Source organism: Pimephales promelas, chromosome 19 (genome assembly GCF_988280905.1).
Source record: "Pimephales promelas chromosome 19, fPimPro1.hap1.1, whole genome shotgun sequence".
NCBI lineage: Eukaryota > Metazoa > Chordata > Actinopteri > Cypriniformes > Leuciscidae > Pimephales > Pimephales promelas.
Window position 1 is genome coordinate 21,894,898 of NC_142787.1, and position 22,029 is coordinate 21,916,926.

A 22,029-nucleotide genomic window follows, 5' to 3' on the forward strand; every position below is an offset into this window, starting at 1 on the left:
AATCCTTCATGCATGCACAGTGATGGCTGTTGACTTCAAGGACATGCTGAATATTCCAATTGACTACCCACCCTCCACTAACCCTGACGATTGCTCCAAATGACCCCTATGGCAACAATCACCCTGAACGCCCAGGTAATTCAGATTTCAGCCAAACATATGACTGATGGTGTTCTTAAACAATAGAAGTTTGCTTTTGTGGCAGTAATATGCTACTTCAACCCACTCAATGTGAGAGAACGCTTATGAACTTTCTAGATAGTTATTCTATTTCAAGGTGCTATATGTAACTTTTCTAAAATGAATGCTTTTTTTATTGCCTGTGTGTGAGGGGGTTGTAATCACATACTACAGTGACCCACTTGGTGGTTTTTGATATGTCAGTATTCCTATTTCTATGTGAAGTGTCCGGGTCGGATTTTCTGCGAAATCCTTGGATGTGACGTGCTGAGTCTAATAACACCAAAATACAACCTGTCTCCAGCACAACACAGACTCCAACACAAACTCCACATAAATATAAAAAAACTGAACAAAACAAAAAATTATCTGCTGAAGCTCGTCAGGCCAAACGTGAATCGGATCCGTCTCTCGATAATTGAGAGACCTCCGCTATTTTTATTGTGAAAAATTAAGTTTTCACATATGCTGAAATAAATGATGGTGAACTGTACTAAAATAGCAAGGTGAACTACATAGACGAGACATGAAATGAACACAAAAGACAGTTCCAAAAGTCTTTAGGATGTAACTTTTATTTTATGTACTAGATCTCCTTTTTAACGTCACTCATCCCAGTATCATATTGTTCATAATACACATTTCCAAACACGTTCAGTACAGTAATGTTACTTCCTGCGATCTTACTGTTAAGGCCATTGCACACTGAGTCCATAATTTTCGTATGCATTTTTTCGTATTCGTGATTTGGTGGCTCTTAATTGTCAAAACATCATTCAAACTCCATTCAAACTGCTTGCAACAGATGCAAAAAACGCAGAAAATCGAACTCAATCCAATTTTTGTTTGAAAGTTTCGGAGGCAGTGTGCAAGTTTCGGAGGCAAGCGTGATTGACATAACGTGAAGTCATATTTATTTTTTAACGTGCGAAAATTTCGGACGTGAATTTCGGACTCAGTGTTCAAGGGCCTTTATACTGAAATTGTTCAGTCTAGTTCACTAACTGTTTTCGTTATTATATTATTCATTCACCTATGTTGCCATTGCTGCCTGATTGTGAAAGATACACGAATAGTTAATGAAATGCCTTATGCTAGATAACACCACATGTCGGCTAAATGCAGTCAATGTAACGTTATCATGATACCAGCAGGGAGCATTATTCAACGTCAAGCTGATAGCCTATTATTGTAACATTGCAGTGGGAGTTTACATGAGCATGTTGTGTGATGCTTTCTCCAGTGTGTTGAAAGTCTCAGTGTGGCCGTGTACCATGAGTGCCCGCTCTTGTGTTCGAGCACGCGCAAGAACACGAGCGTTCTTGTAAAAATTGGTTGCAATCTGAAACATCACCAATAGAGGCCGCTAAAAAATACATATAGCACCTTTCAATGTAAAAAATCCTTAAAATTGGTTGTTATAATTTTCTAGAATGTAAAAATAAGATGTAGCAAACTGCTAATTGTCTTTTGAGTGACCTGTAGAGATCAGAATTGTGCATTGAGACTTCCAAAAGAGCATTATCATCTGATTTTTGTTATGGATAATCCTCTTGCTTTGAGAGGCATTGGGGATCATTGCGGCAGGTCTATCTCCTCCATCTTGCCTGCTGTGGCATTCCGATGACTCTGGATCCCTTGGGCCCTTTCAGAGCCAAAGTGTGCAGCCGATGTAAGGATGCAAATGACTTTCCAAGGTCCTTGTGATTGCTCATTAACTTTCAGCAGGCATAAGTCCTTACTTTATTATTGACTGCACAGAACACACAATACACTGACCTCTGCCACGCGCAACTAAATCTCTTCCTGCCAATCCATTGCACTGATTTCTGCAACCTACCAGAAAAATGCAGCCAGCTATTTGGTCGCCTTTAGTGTTAATGTGGCTGCCTCCAGTGCTTTTTTTCTTCTTTCTTTTCAAAATCTCTGCACACTTATACTTTTTAATAAACTTTAATCACATTTAAAATGACATGCTGGTGTAGAAACAATTTTCATTAAAAAATTACAAAGATTCGCAATTAACACTGAATTAAACATGAAATTGAAGCATTTACTTGTAAAACGCTCTAATATTCTTCGTTTTATTTTTAACTTACTTAAAAAAAAATTCTCACAGATTTTAGACGACTTCATCTTTTTTAAATAAATATTTTAATTGGCTAATGTGAAAGATGGTTTTATTGATATTTGCGTCCTATGTAGTACTATGCAAAAAATAAATTAAAAAACACAACAAATTCTAACCAAAATAATACAATTTATTTTTTCAGGTGCACTCGGTACATTTTTGCTTGCTAATTTATTTCTTTATTTTTTCAAGCAATGTATTAATCCCTTGAAAAATCATATTATAGATGTTCCCTTGTGATTTTTTTTTTTTCATCCAGATGAATGTAAATGCTAATGGAAAGATTTCTCCAGAAATCGTAATGAATGAAAATGAACAAATAAACCACATTTCCACCAATCCTGAATGTTATTCCACTAGACCAATAGGAAAAAAAAATCCAAATTCTTCTGCTGTTTGGCCTCCTCTACCTACGACCTCAAATATTTACTGAAAGCAGGGGGAAATTCAGCAAGGCTTTATAAATCTCCCGACTCGGCGGGGTTCTGGTTCTCCGTGAGCACTCCGCTTATGCAGATTAGAGGCGGTGAATCAACATATTAAAAGCACCTGACATTTGTCCTGATATATTGAATCGTTACCGCGACAGAATCACTTAAGCTGGATCTACTAACATCAAGTTTCCTCTGGTTATTGACCTCTGCACAGCAGCCCTGACAAGTGGAGCTGCAGCAAAGTTCATTAATAATGTGAAATAAATCAATTGTGCAGGAAATAGAGGAATCCCTGTTGCAGGGTCATTTTGTCCCATCTTTTGATCATGTGTATTGGTGCGATATGACATCTTACGGCTTGCGTTAAATATTCGATGCGCAAAGTATTCATAAAGACATTTATGGGACATGAGTGTGTAGATTACGTTCAGGACCCTTTCACTTCTGAACCATGTTCACGTCAGGTAGAAACTCCCTAAAACTAATATTTTTCTTAGACCATGAATAATAAGTGAGTGTTATTAACTCGAAAGCATCACCAGGCTTAAAACAGGGCTGAGATCTGCCTATGCAATCCATCACACAGGTCATTCCTCGGTTTTTAAACTAAATTTTGAAATGGCCTAAAGTGAGTAACTTTTGCGGTGGTACGTCGAAAACGTCTGTGAAATAGATAGATGCTGAGGGTAATATTTTGTGTTTGCTTAGAGTTACTGGCATTCACCCGCAGAACTGGTTTTCTCAGGGACGGAGTATGAACAAACACTCCCACAAAATGAAGATGAATATGCCACGTTTGCCTGGTGAGCGGCCAAAAAGCAGCCAAAACCTCTTCATTCATCAGTCATTTTCCAACTGCATCACAGGATAATTGCAGTAATGATTGTCGACGTGGACCATCAGAGTAACCAGTCATGTTATATGAATTGTAGCACCACTCAAATAATCCAGAAATCCAAACAGTGCAGTAAACATTAAAATGCCATATTTACTGCGCTAGTTGAGATGGATATGATCATATTGTCCTCCATTAAGCAAATGCAATATCTTATGACTAATGCCTAAATTGTGATGCTTGACAAAGTCCATTGTATTTTTGGTTATACAGTTAGCAGAATAATCCTAATGGGCTGAATCAGACCGTTTATCATGAACAAAACTCAATTTTGAGTTCTATCGATTGTGCCAAACCTGTCATATTAAACAATTTGTGTCTCTTTCCATATGTTTATTATTTTTCACCCAGAATTGTTCTTTAAATATTAAATGCATTTTTGACATTTATTCATCATTTTAGTATGTAGTATAATTGTAGCATGCTACCATTTATTTAGTATGTTATATTCTTCTGTTTTTATAGTGAAAAAGACTTTAAATAGAAAGATCATTCAGATACCTATTACCGTCTTCCTTTCTGCCTAATTAGTGGTTTTTGTCACAGCAAAAGTGCCACATTCGTTTTTGCAGCTTGTCTGTCTCCCACTTTCATTTCTTCATCATTCTTCACTCCATCGATTCCTTTTCTTCATCAAGTGCCTGCAAGGCAGTGAGCTCTCTTGGCAGCAGGCAGACCAGAAGCAGACGGAACTGCAGTGTCAGCTAGTCAAGGCGTCCTTCACCACTCCCTGTCACCGGAGGAATGAAGGACGAAGCTGCTGACAGAAAAAGAACATGGTGGGGTGTGGGTGGGGGGGGGGGGGGGGGGATCACTTAATTTGTCATTCCCACTTGAAAACAGAGCAAAAACAGTAGCTAATCCCTCCATGGCAGAGAATGAGATTAGGATTAGGATTCAATCCGATTTTACGCGATTTTTCTTTTATTGCCATTAACAGAAACTTTTAAGAGATATTGTGTCGTGCTTAAGCAAGACTGGATTTTGGAGGCATTTTAGGGCATCTTAAAGTAGACTGGACTTGTTGGGACTGACGTTTCTGATCGAACAGATGACAGATGACAAAGATCAAAAGGGGATCTTTGTAGTATTATTATTTGACTATTTTATATGATTTAAAGGAGCTGAATGCAAGATTGTGGCCAAAACTGGTACTGCAATCACTTTCAAATTAGTGATTATGCTGCAGGTTCAAGTAGGAATGTTCCAGTAACAGCCTATAAGAAGCTTCCAATGGCAAGTGACGAGTCCTACACAGTGAGTTTTTTCTGTTAATTATTTATTTCGGACTTTGTAACCAAGTATTTCGGATTCATATCGAGTTTTTTGGGGGTTTCGACACGATTTTTTTTTTATTCCAACACGTTTGTATCTGCAGCTGTGGTAACTATAGAAGAGCTGGCAACCCGAATGCCGCAACACTACTGAGTCCGTGATTGGTAGATCGGTAGAGGGTGACGCGTCAGAACAAAACAAAAGTTGACAAGGGCTTTTTTGCGACTTCACTTTTCTTTACTTTTTCAAGTATTTGAAAAGAACATGATTTCTTAATGTCTAGTGTCAGATTAGGGAAAATTTCTGATTAATTGAAATAAATTTCTTGCATACAGCTCCTTTAATATAGCCTACTTTAAAATATCATTTATTTCTGTGACGCAAATCTGAATTTTCATCAGTCATTGCAGTCTTTGGTGTCACATGATCCTTCAGAAATAATTCTACTATGCTGATTTATTATCAATGTTGGAAACAGTTGTGCTTCTTAGTATTTTTTTGGAACCTGTGATACTTATTTCAGGATTCTTTGATAAATAAAACGTTAAAAAGAACAGCATTTATTCAAAAAAAAAATCTTTTCTAACAGTATAAATCTTTACCACCAATTGTTATCAATTTAACACATCCTTGCTGAATAAAATAATTAATTTCTTTCAAAGAAGGGGAAAAAATTACTGACCCCAAACTTTTGAACAGTATACTTGTGTAAATTGTTACAAAAGATTTGAATAATGAATATTTCTGTGATGCAATAACATGTGATACTTTTTCAGGATTCATTGATGAATAAAAAGTAAAAACAAAATTCATCAAATAATCCTGAAAAGGTGTAACGGGTTATTGCATCACAGAAATAAATTATATTTTAATGTAAAAAAGTAATAATAGTTTAAAAGTTGTAATCATAGTTTTTTAATACTGTATTTTTAATCAAATTCTTTATTCTTTCTTTATTCTTTCTTTTGATCCCTATAGCTTCCACGAAGTGGAATCAAATAAATGCATGCAGGCTTGATGCGCATATAAGAGACTTCTTTCAAAGACATTAAAAATAGAAATGTTTCCAAACTTTTGATTTATATATTTATATATTATTCTTCGTGCTTAGTGTCCACAGTTTACAATAATTTTTGTACTGATTATTATTAGTGATTTCATTGTTCCAGAGGAGGCGGAGGACATGGATAATGGCTATCTTTGTGAACTGCTGACTCAGCCCTTTCTCGATTCTCAGTCCATTTCGTTTTGATTGACCATGGGTAAACATATTTTGCTCCATTTAGAGGATTTATTTAATGGCAGAAAACTTACTAACATTGTTTTCATGCGTTTGACCCCCATTTTCAGAGCTGCAATTTTAAAAGTGCAATCCATTGTAGTACAATGGAAAATAATGCACTGTAATATCCAAGAAAATTTATGACAGAGACAGCAGAAGTCACTAGCTAATGATGTTATGTCTCTACTTTCAGATCTGTGGCTACAACCTGTTTACCTAGGAATTAAACTAACACATCAGTACTCCTTTACTGTTATCCAGTATATTCCTTAAATATACACTGTCAGTTGTTTAAGCGGAAGAACAATGACATATAACCATCCTGATAACCGCTGAATTAAAGCCGCCAGGCTGAATTGATAATGCTAGGGCTAAGATGGCTGTTTCAGTCAGGTAGTGCTGCCAGGTAGGCATCAGCATAGTGTCTCAACAATTCACAGAGACAAACACTGTGATAGCTGTGGAAGAGGGGCTACAGAGGAGCTTGGCCGGTTCCCTCAGGAGAGATTCCACACCATCTCGCCCGACTGTCCTCAGATGGTGCGCAAGAGCTTGACTTGATTAGGAAGAAGGGATCTTAATCCCAAAAAAAATAGTGGAGCCACAAGTAATCTTGCTGCCGATGTACTCAAAGCAAATTGTGAGGAAAGTACTAAAGGGAAGAGACAGTTTGGGGCATTCGACAGACCCCAATACTCTACCAGCATGCTATGAGAAGTGAGCTGAATTCTAACACAGGGAGATGCAGAAAATATGTGATTCTTGTTTCATTGAATGTTCAGACAAGAAAATGCATTAGATGTGTGATTGAATATCCTGAAAAGATGATGAAAGCATTTTTAAATGAATACTCACCTTTGGCTTCTCAATTTTACAATGCTTTTTTCAGTGCTGTAGATCTTTTCCCTATGCATCTGTGCACAATACAGCAGAATTAATTAATCCTGATTATTGCTGCAGGGGTGGTCATTGTGTCTGATTGAATGGTAGCATTTACGGTCAATTTAGCAACGTCCTTATCAGTGAACATTGGCCTCATTTGTAAAGGCCTAATTAGCTGTGAAATACATGACAAGTCAATTGTGGTAAAGGAGGACACAGTATAAAGCCGTGATCAGGCAGATGTCTGGCTGCAGGAGATACACTTTAAGTGCTGTTGCCTAATGTCCAATCAAAGACTACACTACAATGTAGTGTGATGAATTGAAGTGTTGTATTGGTTACCTCACTTATATGCCAAACAAGTCTTTGGACACAAAAACTTTATGAAATTAATTCAATTAAATTTGAAATCAAGAGACATTTGTGAACAAATGATGCTAGACAGTTTTTTTTTTTCAGAACCATTTTCAGTCAATTTGCGAGAGAACCCTTGCGCATGTGTAGTAAAAGTATAACCTGTGGGAAAAACAACGTTTTAAACCTTATTTTAGGGCAAAGTCAACAAACTTTTTCAGCGACTTTTATTATATATTACTGCTGTTTCTATAAATGCAGTTTTTATGTCCCGGTCAATGCAGTTCTGACTCTGCCCATTCATTTAGATAGGAGCATGTTCTTGTTAGTCCGAAATAGCTGCCCGGAGGCGTTGCCAAGATGGCGGCCGACTTGCATGACTTGCCTAAAAGGACTTTGATATTAGGGATGCACCGAATCCAGATTTGTGGGGTTCGGTCGAATACCGAATCCACTGTTTGAGATTCTGCTGAATCCGCAACCGAATACCGAATCCTAACTCATCCTCAGTCCATTAACACAGTAAACATATTAATGAATTAATCAACAAGGATTTTTCATTTCATTTTATTTTAAATGTAAAAAAGAAAGAAAACAAAAGCAACATTATGCATTTTAACAGCAGCATATAGTCCTTGCCACCACGAGACAAATCGCCATTACAAATTGAACATTTAGCTCAACTCGAATTGTCTTCTATTTACTGAAAGTACCGCCAAACACTTTTTCTGCTCACGAGTTCCATTTTCACTTTCTCACACCTACTACATTCGAAATGTCCACCTACGAGTGGAAATAAGACGTGGCCCCTTTCAGAGCTGCGCGCTCCCTGTTGAACTGTCTGCAGCCTGTATTGTTTGTCTTATTTCTGTTTGATGCTCATTTTTATCCTTTTTTGTTAAAGGGATAGTTCACTTTGAAATTAATTTTTGATATGTTGTAGCTTACCTCAAGTGCAATCAAGAGGTGTCTTTGTTTCCACAGTATTTTCAATTTTGATATTTTTCGGTCAAACCGTTGTTGTCTATCAGTCATACACTGGAGGTTTAGGGGGTCCTCCCTCGGTTCACCTCAAAGCTTTGGCTCTCTAAAGGCTGCCAGGTCAGGGCTGCTCTCGCCCATGTCGCGGAGAAGTTTTGCTTAGTACACTTGTAGGATCGACATCTTGTGGAGGACGGAGCACCTTTGATCGGTTCTTGACGGCGAGTCGAGGCTTCTTAATCGGAGTAAGTGAGGAGAGATAAATATTCACGCTGAAGGAGAATAAATCTGACTAGTTGGCCGTTCAGTGCAACTTATTTAGGCAGTCTGCCCCGTCCATCTTGGCGGGCTGAAGGGGCATTTTTTTGGTGAAATTCACAGATGTGAACCAATCAGGCTTCAGTTTTCGGAGAAAATGGTGTTTCCCTATATAGCGATCAGGGAAGCTTCTCTGACGCAATACGAAGTAAACCGTATCGAAAGGGAACAGACGAACTCCAGGCTTCAGCAGGCCTCTGTTTACTCAAGCAGGTGCTACGAAATGCTCTGTGCTCTGCCCGACATCTGTTTGCCATATAAAACTCCAGGACTATATCAACCATTTATGTACATAAATGACATAGAAATACAAACATTCAAATTTCACCTTGAACTGCAGCTATTTTAAGCATTACGACTCAATTGCTGTTTATAGCAGTTAGAGAAAAGAATGTGGTTTTGGGGGCAGTAGAATAGAGTGGAAATATGAGAATACAGTGAAAACAGTATTTAGTGAACATAAAAGCCACTTATGGCACGGAACTATAGGGTTATGCCCTGCGATAAACATTTCTTTAGGTATAGAATATGGGACTCATGGAAAAGATGGGATTTGAATCAGTTACACTCATTTTGCTGAATCGAGAATAATTTTATAATATAAACGGCTTAAACTGTTGCATTTGGCAGGCCCACCCTGTACTCCGGCAATAAAGCATGGATAGCTGTATCTCTCCTTAGTTTTGGTGGCAAACAGAAATTTATGAGGCATCTGATCCATCTCTCTGGCTCGCCCATCTGTCCTGTACAACATACTGGCAACAATTCCACAATGGCACAGATTGCAAATGTGCCACAGAACAAGACATTTTTATATGTTTTCAGCATTTTTTTTTTTGTTTTTGTCGTCACCCTTGTGGTTTTAAAATAGTGTTTCATAAAATCAAGTTTAAATTGAAAGAAAATAAACAATAATAGTGAATTGTTTTTAAAATGTCAGTTTTATTGCACCAAAATGCACCAGTATTCTGGCCAGTACAGGTACTGTAAGCTGATAATTATTTTCATATTTTGGACAATATGAATTTATTTATTTATTATATATGTATTGTACCATTTTATATAGCATATATTATCAAATATTAATTTAATAAAACATTTAAAAGTATATTTTCTCTGAATAAAAGTAAAATGTCTTTATTTAGGCATCACAACATGTACAGTGTGAAAATGTAATATTTATTTTGAGATTTGCTGAAGATTACATTACATAACAGTGTTATTCAATTATTAGTTACATGAGTTTTTGATGATGGCAAAGGCATCTAAATTGTAAAAAGAGGAAATAGTAGAGAATATACAATTAAATATCCAATAACGCCAGATACAATACATTAAAAGGCGTATTTAGATTCAGTTTTTAGAATGTTACATTCTTTTGGACTGAAAATTATTGTTGATTTGCTGCTTTTTTGACAGAATCAAAGTGTCTGAGAGCAAAAGATATTTACTCCCATCAAAGAGCAGCAAGGCAAACATGACTAATGCTTTGGACACTCCTAAGGAAAGAGAAACAGGGAGCAGGCTTGAATATCTGGCTGGCTGGGCCCTGTGCGTGACGTCCTGCTGGGTACCCTGTTTTCTTTCTATACAACTGGCACTGCAGTGCATCCCCGAGCAGAGGCGGCCTGACCCCGGCTCACTGTGCTGGGTTTATTTGAGCTGCGTCGTGTGCGGCACGCAGGAATCTAACATGGCCACCCCTGCTCACGCCCGACCCGAGGCACTCTGTTTAAGCTCTGCCGTGAGATCTTTGCTTTCTGAGCGCGCCTACTGAGTGTTTGTTTGACGTTTGTCATGCGTTTGTGCATTTATGTAAATGGAGGATGTGAGGGGTTTGGATTTGCGTGTCTCTGAAAAGACGTGAAGAAGAGATTGTGTGGGATAAGACACAATCATAAAAAATTAATACGAGGGAAACACTATACTGTTCAAAGTTGTTGTTGTTTTTTAAAGACATTAACACTTTTATTCAGCAAGTATGCATTAAATTACTACTCATTAAAGAATCCTAAAAAATGCATTACAGTTTCCACAAAAAACTGAGCTGAAACCGGTACTATGAAATGTTTCTTGATCACCAAATCAGCATAATATTATTGTTTCTGTAGACTGGAGTAATGTCTGATGACAATTCAGTCTTGCCATCACAGGAAGAAATGACACATTAAAATATATTATTATTAGGCTAATGGAAAAAAATAATAATTTGTAATTATTATAATATTACTGTTTTTACGTATTTTGACCAAATAAATAAATCTATCTTAGTGAGAAACTTCTTTAAAGGGTACATATGAGAATACAGTGATAAATTCTGCATCATTGAGCTTAGACTACAAAATCGGAGCGAGAAATAAAAACGGCAGATTGCTCGAAGTGTTGGGCCGGTTAGTCAATGTCCTTATTTGGCAGTTCCACTGCAAATACTGTGACGTAATTGTTCAAAATACGTCATAGACAACAGGAAAATCGGAACAGGTTCCAAAATATGACCAAAACAGAATATAAAGATATAAATAAAGCACCTGAAGAGAATTTCAACTTTTCTGTATTATAAACACTCCAAATATTCAACAAAATGCAGTTAAGGACTAAAAACGTGGATTTACCATGATATGTCCCCTTTAAAAAAAAAACTTGCTGACCTCAAAGTTTTAAATGTGATTGTGAAAACAACAATATTTATCAGAAAAGGCAATGCACAATTTGTTGCAAACTAAAGCAGCCATACACTGTAAGAACCAAAACGTTTTATAGTTTTATAATCTCTAGACGTTTCATAAATCACATCAGATTATGCGTACCTTTTCCCCCGTGGTCGTAGTTCAGAGATCATAGGGCTGTTATCAAGGTCTACTTTGTTTAATTAAGCAAAAATGAAAAGTAAGGCCCGTGGCAGCATCCTGAATCATCTTGGGCAAATGGCGTGGCAGCTGTTCAAAGTTCTGCTATGGAAATGCTCAATATTTAATACATCGATTAGCATTAACAGCTCGAGCAGAACTGTCTCAATAGTTCCATTATTATTTGATATCTCTCCGCAGAGCAATGAGAAGTGGCATAATGAAAGGTGGATCTCTATTTCAACCTTGAAGGGGTTGGGCACCCTGCCAGTAATGAAGACATATTAAACCTTAATGTAACTTAATGTAGCAGGTGTCTTATATATAATGTACAGTAGCTCTTTCTAAAGCATTATATTCGTCCCTACTACCTTAAAAGCCACTAAATCTTGTGGGCTAAGTTCGTCTGGCTATGATTTCCCTTCATTAATCGATAGAAAAATTGTTAACACACCTTAACTGGGATCCATTAGTCTGTCCCCAGACAATAAATGTGCCAATGCAGCCCAGTGGGGAGTGCAAACTGCCCGGTGCACTCAGGTTAATGGCGAAAGTTGAACAACTGACCACTTAATCTGCAAGGACGTCATATTCAGCAGCAGTCTACTCTCTGCGGGATGATGGGAATCATCAAGGGAGGAGGCTGAGACAGTCATACTTCCACTTCCGGATCTCATCCGGGTGCACGCTAAGTGATTAAATAATTATAAAAAAAATCAGCTGAAGGAGAGTATGAATGTACACAGCACTTTTCACTTGACAGAGGTGAGCTGCTATGATGCATGATTTCAGTACTCTTCCTCATCTGAGAGTGACCACTGGAGGACAAATGACAACATCTTCCTCTCGTTTTTAAACCTTGGAGTTTGTGCTGTCAAGTATTATATTTCAGCATTGTGCATTCCTGAATTTTTTAAAGAAATGTATACTTTTAAGGGTCCACATGTTCTCTTATACATTTTTTAAAAAGAAAATAATCAGTTTTCACACAAAAATTAAGCACAGCTGTTTTTAACATTGATCGTTAATAAATAAATTACATTGTTACATTTATTAAAGATATTAAGAAAATCTTATAGACCCCAAACTTCTGAACAGTTGTGGATAAATTTTGTTGTAGTGGAAAATAACATTTTGAGATAACTTATGTGAACAAAGCTTCATGATTTAATAAAACAAAACTTTATATTATTATAATGGGTTGTGTTAAAAAAAACCTTTTATTACTCTTTATATTACTCTTGCATATAATGGTATTGTTTTGTGAAATGTTTTCTTAACACTTCCTGTTTCCCACAGGAAGAAATAAAAAATATTCTATTAATGTGTAATTTTTTTAAAATACAAAACAAAAACAAAACAAAAAAATTGTACAGAACGTTCAGTGAGGTTTACGATTTGCACAGTTTTTTTTTTTTACGATTTTTACGATTTGCACAGATTTGTAGTTTACACAGAGACGATAACAGTATAATACGACTCGCCATAAGAAACTCGTTTTGAAAAGTTTGCGTTTTTGCAACAAAGTTTGCAACAAAGGTTGACAGCAAAGAAAACTAAAATGTTCTGTTTTTATTTGAAAATTGTGTCGTCTCACGTCGATGGCGTGTTTGTGACACGCAGCAAACACAGAATCAGACAGGCCTGTTGTGAGAGTATCCACATAATTGAATTTGGTCAACCAATTTTGATCTCCCTCTCTTTTTTCATCTGAAGCCACTTAGCGGGCTAATTATTATTGGGATGAGTCATCTCCAATACATCGCATCCGTTTAAAAAAATCCATGGAGAATATCAGTGGATATCCAGAGCACTTGCTTTCGGCCTCCAAACGGGCTGTGTGATAATTAGATCAATGAGAGAATATATGTGACAAAGGGGTAATTAAGTGGTGTCACGCTGCCAAACCTGATGGGGACGAGAGAAATGTGTGAGGTAATTCCATTTACTTTGTCTTGGATTGTGCCCCATCATAACTGCTAATTCAATTGTACATTCATTCTGCCAACTCCTCGCTATTAAGTATGCATTTAATTGCTTCCATAAAGCTTTTAATATGCAGCGCACAAAACAGGGACATGACATCCACGCTCAGAGCGCAGCTGCCCTGCCCTGCCGCCGCTAAACGATAACATTGGATAGGTGGCGGGAGGGGGGGGGCCCGGATTCAAATATATCTGTGTTAAACAAATATCTGAAGCCCATTTCACGTCCATAATTCATCTTGGGCATGTATATAGATTGTCCACGCACAGAATGAGTTGTAATGGCCCGTGCTTTTGTTGTCTCCTCCCTGCAAAAAGCGTCTTATCTTGTCACTAGACAAGAGCTTAAAGGCCGCCACAGCGCACCGGCTGCCTGATAAGGGACGAGGGAAAGGGAGGAAACGTCAGATGCAGAGGGAGGAGGAGAAGGAGAGATAAAAACCCGTGTTCAGGCATCGGTCTCTGCCTGACAAACAGGCCACACATTAAATCCGGACAAAGGTGACAGACCATCAATTCAACGATATGTACACAATCATTATATCGAGGAAACAAAGGCTGGTGTCAATTGCGCCTGCATTATGCGCAGTCTCTCAAATTAAAACCTTGTAGCGAACCGCGTGTGATGGCAGGAGCTATTTAGCGGCGATATTTTACAGCGCAGCCAATGAAAAGCAATAACTGTTTTATTTAATGTATCTGCTCCTGGCAGCTGCTCGGGGAAGGACGCTTAATAGAAGCTGTCGATCAATGTCAGGGCAGGGGCAATAACAGCCCCTCACTGCAATAAACATGAAGAGAAGATAACGTTGGTCCTAGCTGATCAGTGCCTTGTTAACTTTCAGTCTCATGCTCCGTTTGTCATTTTATTTTGTAGCACTCATAATTCGTCATGCTAGATGGCTATCGGAGAGCTCCTTTCTTTCTTTTTTTTTGTCCTTGCCTCTAATTTGCCCCCTGAGGGGAAAATAGCACAGGAGGAGAACAGCCACTTGTAAATAATGTACATCATCCTGACACGACGGATCTATGCCCAGATCAATGTGTGCATACTGTGAGGGGATTTGCGTACACATGCGAGCACATATGAGCGATCGGAGGACGGCGAGGGCAGATGGAGACATCTGTTGATTCAGGAGATACAGGATGTTTACACCGAGGACAGAGAAATCTCTTGTTTCTTCAGTTAATATTGGGCAGAACATATTGGCCATTCTTCAAAACAGATAAGTGAGTGTTTGTCCTGACATGGGGTCACTTTGTTTTCCAAACTTTATTTTGTTTGGGTATATTTTGATTGGTTTTCTTTCTTTGGTAAAAAAAAAAAAAAAAGATGGTTGACATTATGGCCAGGTGATGCCAAAATAAAAGTCATTCACTTATATTTAAAAGTAAATATGGACCCTTTCACAGACTGATCATGCATATCTACTTTTAATCATCTTCAATCTGGAAAACATTTTATTTAACATTTTGTATTTGATATAAAATTATTACTTTTGTCATTTATATATATTTAAAATTATTTATTGATGTTTAAGATTAATTAATTATTAATAATATATCATATATCATAAGCACACTTCTAAAATTAAAACTTTGTTTCTTTTTTTAATGTTTTTGTTTTTGTTCTTTTTATATGATTTTTTTTTTACTTTTAAAAAATAATATTGAATAATATTATAAATCTATAAATACTACTACTACTAAAATAAAAAATTATGTAAAAGAACATTTAAATTATTGTTTTATATAAAATTGTTATAAAAACTTTTTTATTAACTTTTATTTATTATTTAAACCATCTCTTTTGTAAAATCATGGTAACACGATAGTATTTTTAAAAAAAAATTATTTTAAGGTTTAGTTTTAGTAGCTCTCAGCACTTTTTTACACACTTTTAAACTAAAGTAACCACATAGACCATCTGGGAGACACAGCTTTAATCTTTATAAAAACCTTCACCCAAAGTCCTCTGTCCCAACGGAGTGGAGATTAAATGCTTCTTCACATTAGTAATGTCAGCACAAAATGATTATCTTCTCTGAATAATTTATCCCCTCGCACAGAGTAATTTCCTTATCTTTCCTTTTTTGCCTCTTTTACTGCGGAGGAAACGGTAAATGGCTGTTAGTCTTCAGAAAACCAATGGATCGTCTTTTCCATCAATCAATTAAAAAACACTTACCTCACACTCAACATGATTTATATCTTGTTAATAGAATTGTCTCACCATATCCCTGTATTATTATACCTCTAAATTCCATTAGCTATTTGCTTAATGCTCAATTTAATGCTGACCTCTAAGGGGAGAGAGATAGCTGTATTAGTCTAATAATAGTCATTGTACACTGAACCTCTTTCTGGGAATGCTGTAGGTCAGGGCAGGGAGAGGTCTCTGGATTCTCTGAATATAGTGCCCATCGCAGTGACCTCTCTATCAGAGTACACAAACTCCCTGTGCTTTAAAAGAGCATCAGTGCACGGCCATCACACCGAGAGATTGATTTTCCACCTATGGAATTCCGAACGCATCACAGTAAACATGGAGGCGCTGCCGGAGCTGATCTGATGTTTCGGAGATCCCTGGCTGGGATTTTATTCCTGACTGAATGCAATTCCTCGAGGATGGGTGCATGGTGACAAAGCATGTACATTTTCATCACTGTAGATCTAAATGCAACATACTGTATCCAGAATCTGTTCTTATCATTTTAGATAATGGATTTGGTTGTTATTTAGCATGCAAACAAACGCTTTCTCACAGACCGAAGAGAAAAGAGAGCATTTACACAGTATTCATCTCTAATGGTTTCATGAGTGCCTCTAATACTGTATTCCACTGACTGCCCTTGACACAGTTGCATGTAAGATAGATTTTAAATATTCATTACAGCAGGCCCTAAAGACCCATCGTCATCCCGTACCCCAGGGATGAAGCAGCACTGCTGCACAGGGACAAGTTAAAAAACAGAGTATAGCTTCGTCCAATAATCAATCATGGAACTTGCCATGATTGCAATCATTTATTACTTTAACATGTTGCATAACATTTCAATACATTAAGTCAGAATTAAAAAAGGATCAGGCATCAAGTCTTTCTCCACACAATTGATGTGAAAGTTTTTGTCAATTTGATTTTGTAGTTTTTATTTGTTTATTTTTTGACATGAAAATTAATTCAGTTACAGATTATACAAGCTTTATTTCTATATAAATTTTAGGTGACTGGTAAATTAAATCTGGCTAGCACTATTAAAAGCATGAGTGAGGATGGTTGGCACATCCTGTGTAAAGTCTAATGATTAAGATTATCTAAATACATGCATTATATTAAGGTTGATATGCATTCTAGTTGAAATATATGTATTTAATAAATTCATTATAGACATTATTTTAGACAAACTTGTGTTAAGCAGTGTTGGTTTGCTTTAAATGTAAAATTTTAATACTTTTTTTTTTAAGCTTTTCTGTTTGTTTTTTTTTTTTTAAGGCCAATTCACACTGACCAAACAGACGCCGAATGACGGAAACATTTTGTCGGGTTTTGTACCATGAACCGGCATTTATCAGTTTGTGAAATGTCTGAGAAGTGACATTCTGTAATCTGGTGATTGTCGTGTTGGTCTGTGTCTGTTGGTGAAGAGTGAATTGGCCTTTAAAAGCCCTCAGTTGCACATTACATAGTTATAAGCTAAAAAAGTTTAGAAAATATTTTGTGAATATGTATGTTTACCCAATAACTTATAGTTGGGCCATCTTTATGTTTGCTCAACAAATAATGAATATTGTGTCAACCAACTCTATTCTATATACTAGAATCACTAGAAATCAGTGCATACAGGAGGAGTTGATATATGTGGATAGTATTTATGAATGACCATGCAGAAGTCTAATTCTATAACCTTTTTTCCATTAACATTTTACCTTTGAATGTAAATACATAAAGGGAAAAATTGGCACCAAAAGATTCTTTTGCTGCTACACACCTACTGAATAACAATTTCCTTTATTTTTGTTCACATCTTGTCTTGAATCTCTGCCAATAGAAACACTCTAATGTATATTTCTATAGGGAAAGCGCTGTCAGAATCTCACAGAGTCTTCTTTTGCATTCCATCAGGTACTGACTGACCCCAAACAAGGTATTTGTTTAATTTCTAAGACTTATTTATTTTCTCTCACTAAAGAAACTTGAATATGCTAGAGCGACGTAATCTCCAAAAATATGTATGTATGACGCACACACACTGTTCCAACCCCATTCAGTGGATCCCACTTTTCCCAGCACTGGCTAATGGAACATACTGACGGCAAATAAATATTCCACTGAGGCCGTTTCATGTAGAGAGGGGTTTTGAATATCAAATCTGGGTTTTGATCTAGTCAGATGATCCGTACAGTAATAACAGGGCAGAGACAACAGCTCCCCATGGATAAAACACAGAGCTCGTAGACATCAGCCAAATACTGACCGCAGTTATTAGATTAGTGTAAATCTTCATGGCATGATCAATAGCAACGTGTTTATTTTTGTGCACTGAGTTATTCATTAGAAATTCAAACAGCCTTAAAGAGGCTCATTAGGATCTGATTTGCTGGGGCTCACAGAGACGTATTGCCCCATTGTGGAGAAGGAAAAAGGGCCACTGGAGACAGTGAGGGGTAGATCCTCACAATGGACAATTTGTTCACATGGCTCAGCTATAAAAATAAGAGGAATGAAATTGAAGATGGTGTATGTGTGTGCGCAATCAAATGTAGTACGATAGGCCTATGTCATTCATGTGTTATAAATGATCTAGGGATGGGAATCGTAAATTATTAAAAAATTCTTAACGATTGTAGTTCTTTAATGGATCCGTTAATGCTTTCCATTGCCAAATTATTAGATCAGTTTTAATAATAAATGTTAAATTGAATTTTTCTTGTAAAACTGTGTTTGATAATCAGAGTCACTAAAAAGAAATGGCTCATTCTAGACTCGCCAATTTGTTTGTGCTGTGGATTCAGTAGCATTATTGCGACGCCATAAATTAAGTAGGCTGTCATACTCTGTCAGATTATCTCCTTCCATATTCTCTCCGGTAAGTATCTTCCTACATATTCTCTCATCGAAAGTCTGCACGTGCAAAAGCCCTTTGGTTCCGGTATTTTTTTTTTTTTTTAATGGAACCAGTTCCTAATGATTTAACCTAGGCCATTATCTGTATATTAAAATGATCCGAGAGAATGAAATTATGTTTATGAAATGTGATTTAAAAACAGGCCAATAACAATGCATGCTTTTGTAATTACTGATAAATGCAGCTCGTTTTGAAAGGCAGGTCTTAAAAGCTATTTTGTCATTATCACATTATTGCATTACCATTACTCTGTGTACAGTAGCCAGTTCAGATAATTCAATTGAATCGCATTAGGGAGCTCAGATCCCATTTGACTGGGGGAAATGGAACATTAATTGGCATTTGTTCAAGCCAAACAAAGGACACCAAGGGAATATTACCAAATTAAAAGACTTTCAAACGCAGAGAATAAATCTTCAAGGACTAACACAGCCTCGAAAAATGGGCAAACACACTAGAAAATGTTTTTAAAATAAGTGGTTCGTGAAAGTGCACGCAGCGAGGATTACATTTATAATTCAAAGACATAAAGGGCCCGGCCCTCGCTAAACTCATGCACGACAGCATTTTATGGGGTGTTACTCCTATTAAACCACAATTATAGTTTTTTCTTCATCGCAGGTCAGATATGAGAGTAGCTTGTTTTCTGAACACCTTCTTTTATAGCAGACTGTGCTTGTGGGAGGGGAAGGGATTTTTTTTTTCCCTTCACATTTTTTCACTTTCCATCTATGTCCTCCTCAGTGAATTGATGGAATGACCTGGACTTGATCTTTGAGGTCAACATGCCTGATGGTTCCTGCAGATTGATAAATTGATTCAAAACTATTACCATGGTAAAAAAGCAATAAGGTCATAAAACTTGCATTGGTCCAGCTGAGTAAATCCGGGGCATTTCGCCGAAGGAGTGGCACGGGAGAATGGGAGCATGCGTTGGAATGAGAGAGCGAGAAATGACTTTGAAGAGCTCATCATCTCCAATCTATTTTTCCCTCCTGTGCTTCATGCCGCCGCATAGAGGCACTTCATTACAGGGGAATAACTGTACACAGCCCGGGCCGCGCGCCTGCCTCCTGCTCCTCGCGGATCCCCTGAGGGGCTTCAGGTGCTTAATACCTCATCACTGGCTTCATTGAACGCTTTAATCTGCACTCCTCTGATCAATAGAATCCCGCTGTAAATTAAAAGGGCCATTCCGTGTAATCAAACCTGTTAATGCTCATTCTGAAAACCATTATTTGTGGAAGGCATTTAGGGGGAATTGCCACACTGACAAGCCCCCTTGCTTGCAGAGATTATCAGAGGACAAGGATTTGGACAAAGACAGAGAGAAGGATGAGAGAAGGGGGATCCAGTCTGTCCCTTGGCAGCGTAACGTGCCCTGCAGACAGAGAGAGGGATTGAGGGAGGGTGAACGCGAGAAAAACACAAGCGGTGGAACTGAGTCTAGTGCAGAACATAATGGGAGGATGGGCGAGAGGGGAGATAAGTTTAGAGAGAGGGGCCGTCTGTCTGCTCGGTCCTCCTCTCCGACACTCGTACGCGCAGAAAATGAAATTTTCGAGCCTGCCATTTCTGCGGCAAATTCAATTACGCCAGCCGCTTGTACAAAGAGCTGTAGCTTCCTTGGGCCTGAAATTGAAAAAAGGCAAGTGCTGATGAGATGGTGAATAACTGGCTCGGCTTTCATAGCAGACAGGTGAGAGAGTCTCTGCCGATCGCTCGCGCGAATCCCAAAACTTAAAGTATCGTACTGAATATTGCTGCAGAGAGGTCTTTGAGGGTCTTTGGAAATACTAAATGTTGACAAACCCACTCACTTATACGAACACGATGTGGCATGTGCCGCAAAATATCACCGGTGAGGTAAATAATGTTCTGTCGTAGCATCTCCTTTTTTGATTTTCCACATGAGCACGTCACTTATGTCGTGCTAGCGTAGCGTAAACTACCAGATCTGCACGGCAAGCTGCCGTAAAATTGGAGATCTTTCTTCTAATCCTAATTGTTTGTACAATTCATAGTTTTTCTCAGGGTGCGTTAGAAATCTCATTCTAATTTGAGAGAAAATCCTCCAGGGACTTCATAAGAAAACTGCCATTTAAGGCCGACAAGGCGAGAGGAGAGGAAAGCTATTACTGCTGTATCTTAAAAGGTCAATTACATTCAGTATAATGACTTTGACTGTTTAATCCAAATGTATGAGTCTGTTCCTAAGCCTTCTTCTGACATTGATAGACTTGAGTGGCAGAGAAGGATCTTCTCCTGTCAAGACATCAGTGGCTGGGAGATAATGAGAAACGGCACTTGAAAATTTTCCTCGCTTGGCGGCAACTGAATCGGAGGAACACGCTGTTCTCTTTCTCTCCTGATCATCTTAAATATTTGACTTGGTGTGGTCAGGCGGGGATCAAGTGATGGTTTTGTTTGCTGTTGGGGCTAAAATGGTCTGCAGCGTGACCCGAACAACATTTTTTTTTTTGCCAGATATAATCTCTCCTCTTCCTGGATATTTAATGCGATGTTTGCTCTTGCAACGCCCGTCATTTCAGCGGCAGCATCTCATCTGCAATGTAACAATTTCCGCACCACAAAAGCAACTGTCTCGAGTCAATAGACTATAAATTGCTCTTGGAAATGGCATGATCTTAAATAAAAGGTCTGAAGCGGACCCCCGCCTTTTTTAATCATTTGTATGTTTAGCTGTTTGGTCAATTTACGTTGCCGCTGTGATGTTTCACAGTTAAAGGCCATCAATCACATTCATGCTGAGAAAAATCTCCCGCTACGATATTACAGGTTATTAAAAGGATGATGAGAATGCAGCCACATGGGCAGGCAAATGCCCTTTTTCTCATCTTCTGAGAGCGTGGCCTTGAGATAATCTAGTGATTCATCTTCGCCCTGCCCATCAACAAGTGGCAGTGGGCTCAAGTCCCCAATAATGAGCTACTCTGTCCATTTCACCTTCTAAACAAACATTAGTCACATCACATTCTCAGTCTACTTACTACACAGGGATCCTGTACTTGCTACATCAACCGCTGATGCATTTCAATTGATCGGCTTTATGAAGGTTGTAACTAGATGTGAAGAAATTCAATCTGTGACAAGCTATAGCAAATATTCTGTCTCACACAAATAATAAGACTTTCGAGAGCACTCTCTATCTTGCGAGGTCCCTCCTCTTGTCAGATGGCACTTGTCTGAAGATGATTTAGACCTTGGCTTGATCAAAGCTGTGATCTGAGTGTCAGTTTACAAGCTGTCCTTTTTTGCTAAAGTGACTCTTATCAGGACAGAGCCCCACGCGAGGGAATTTTACAAGGCTTTGCACAAG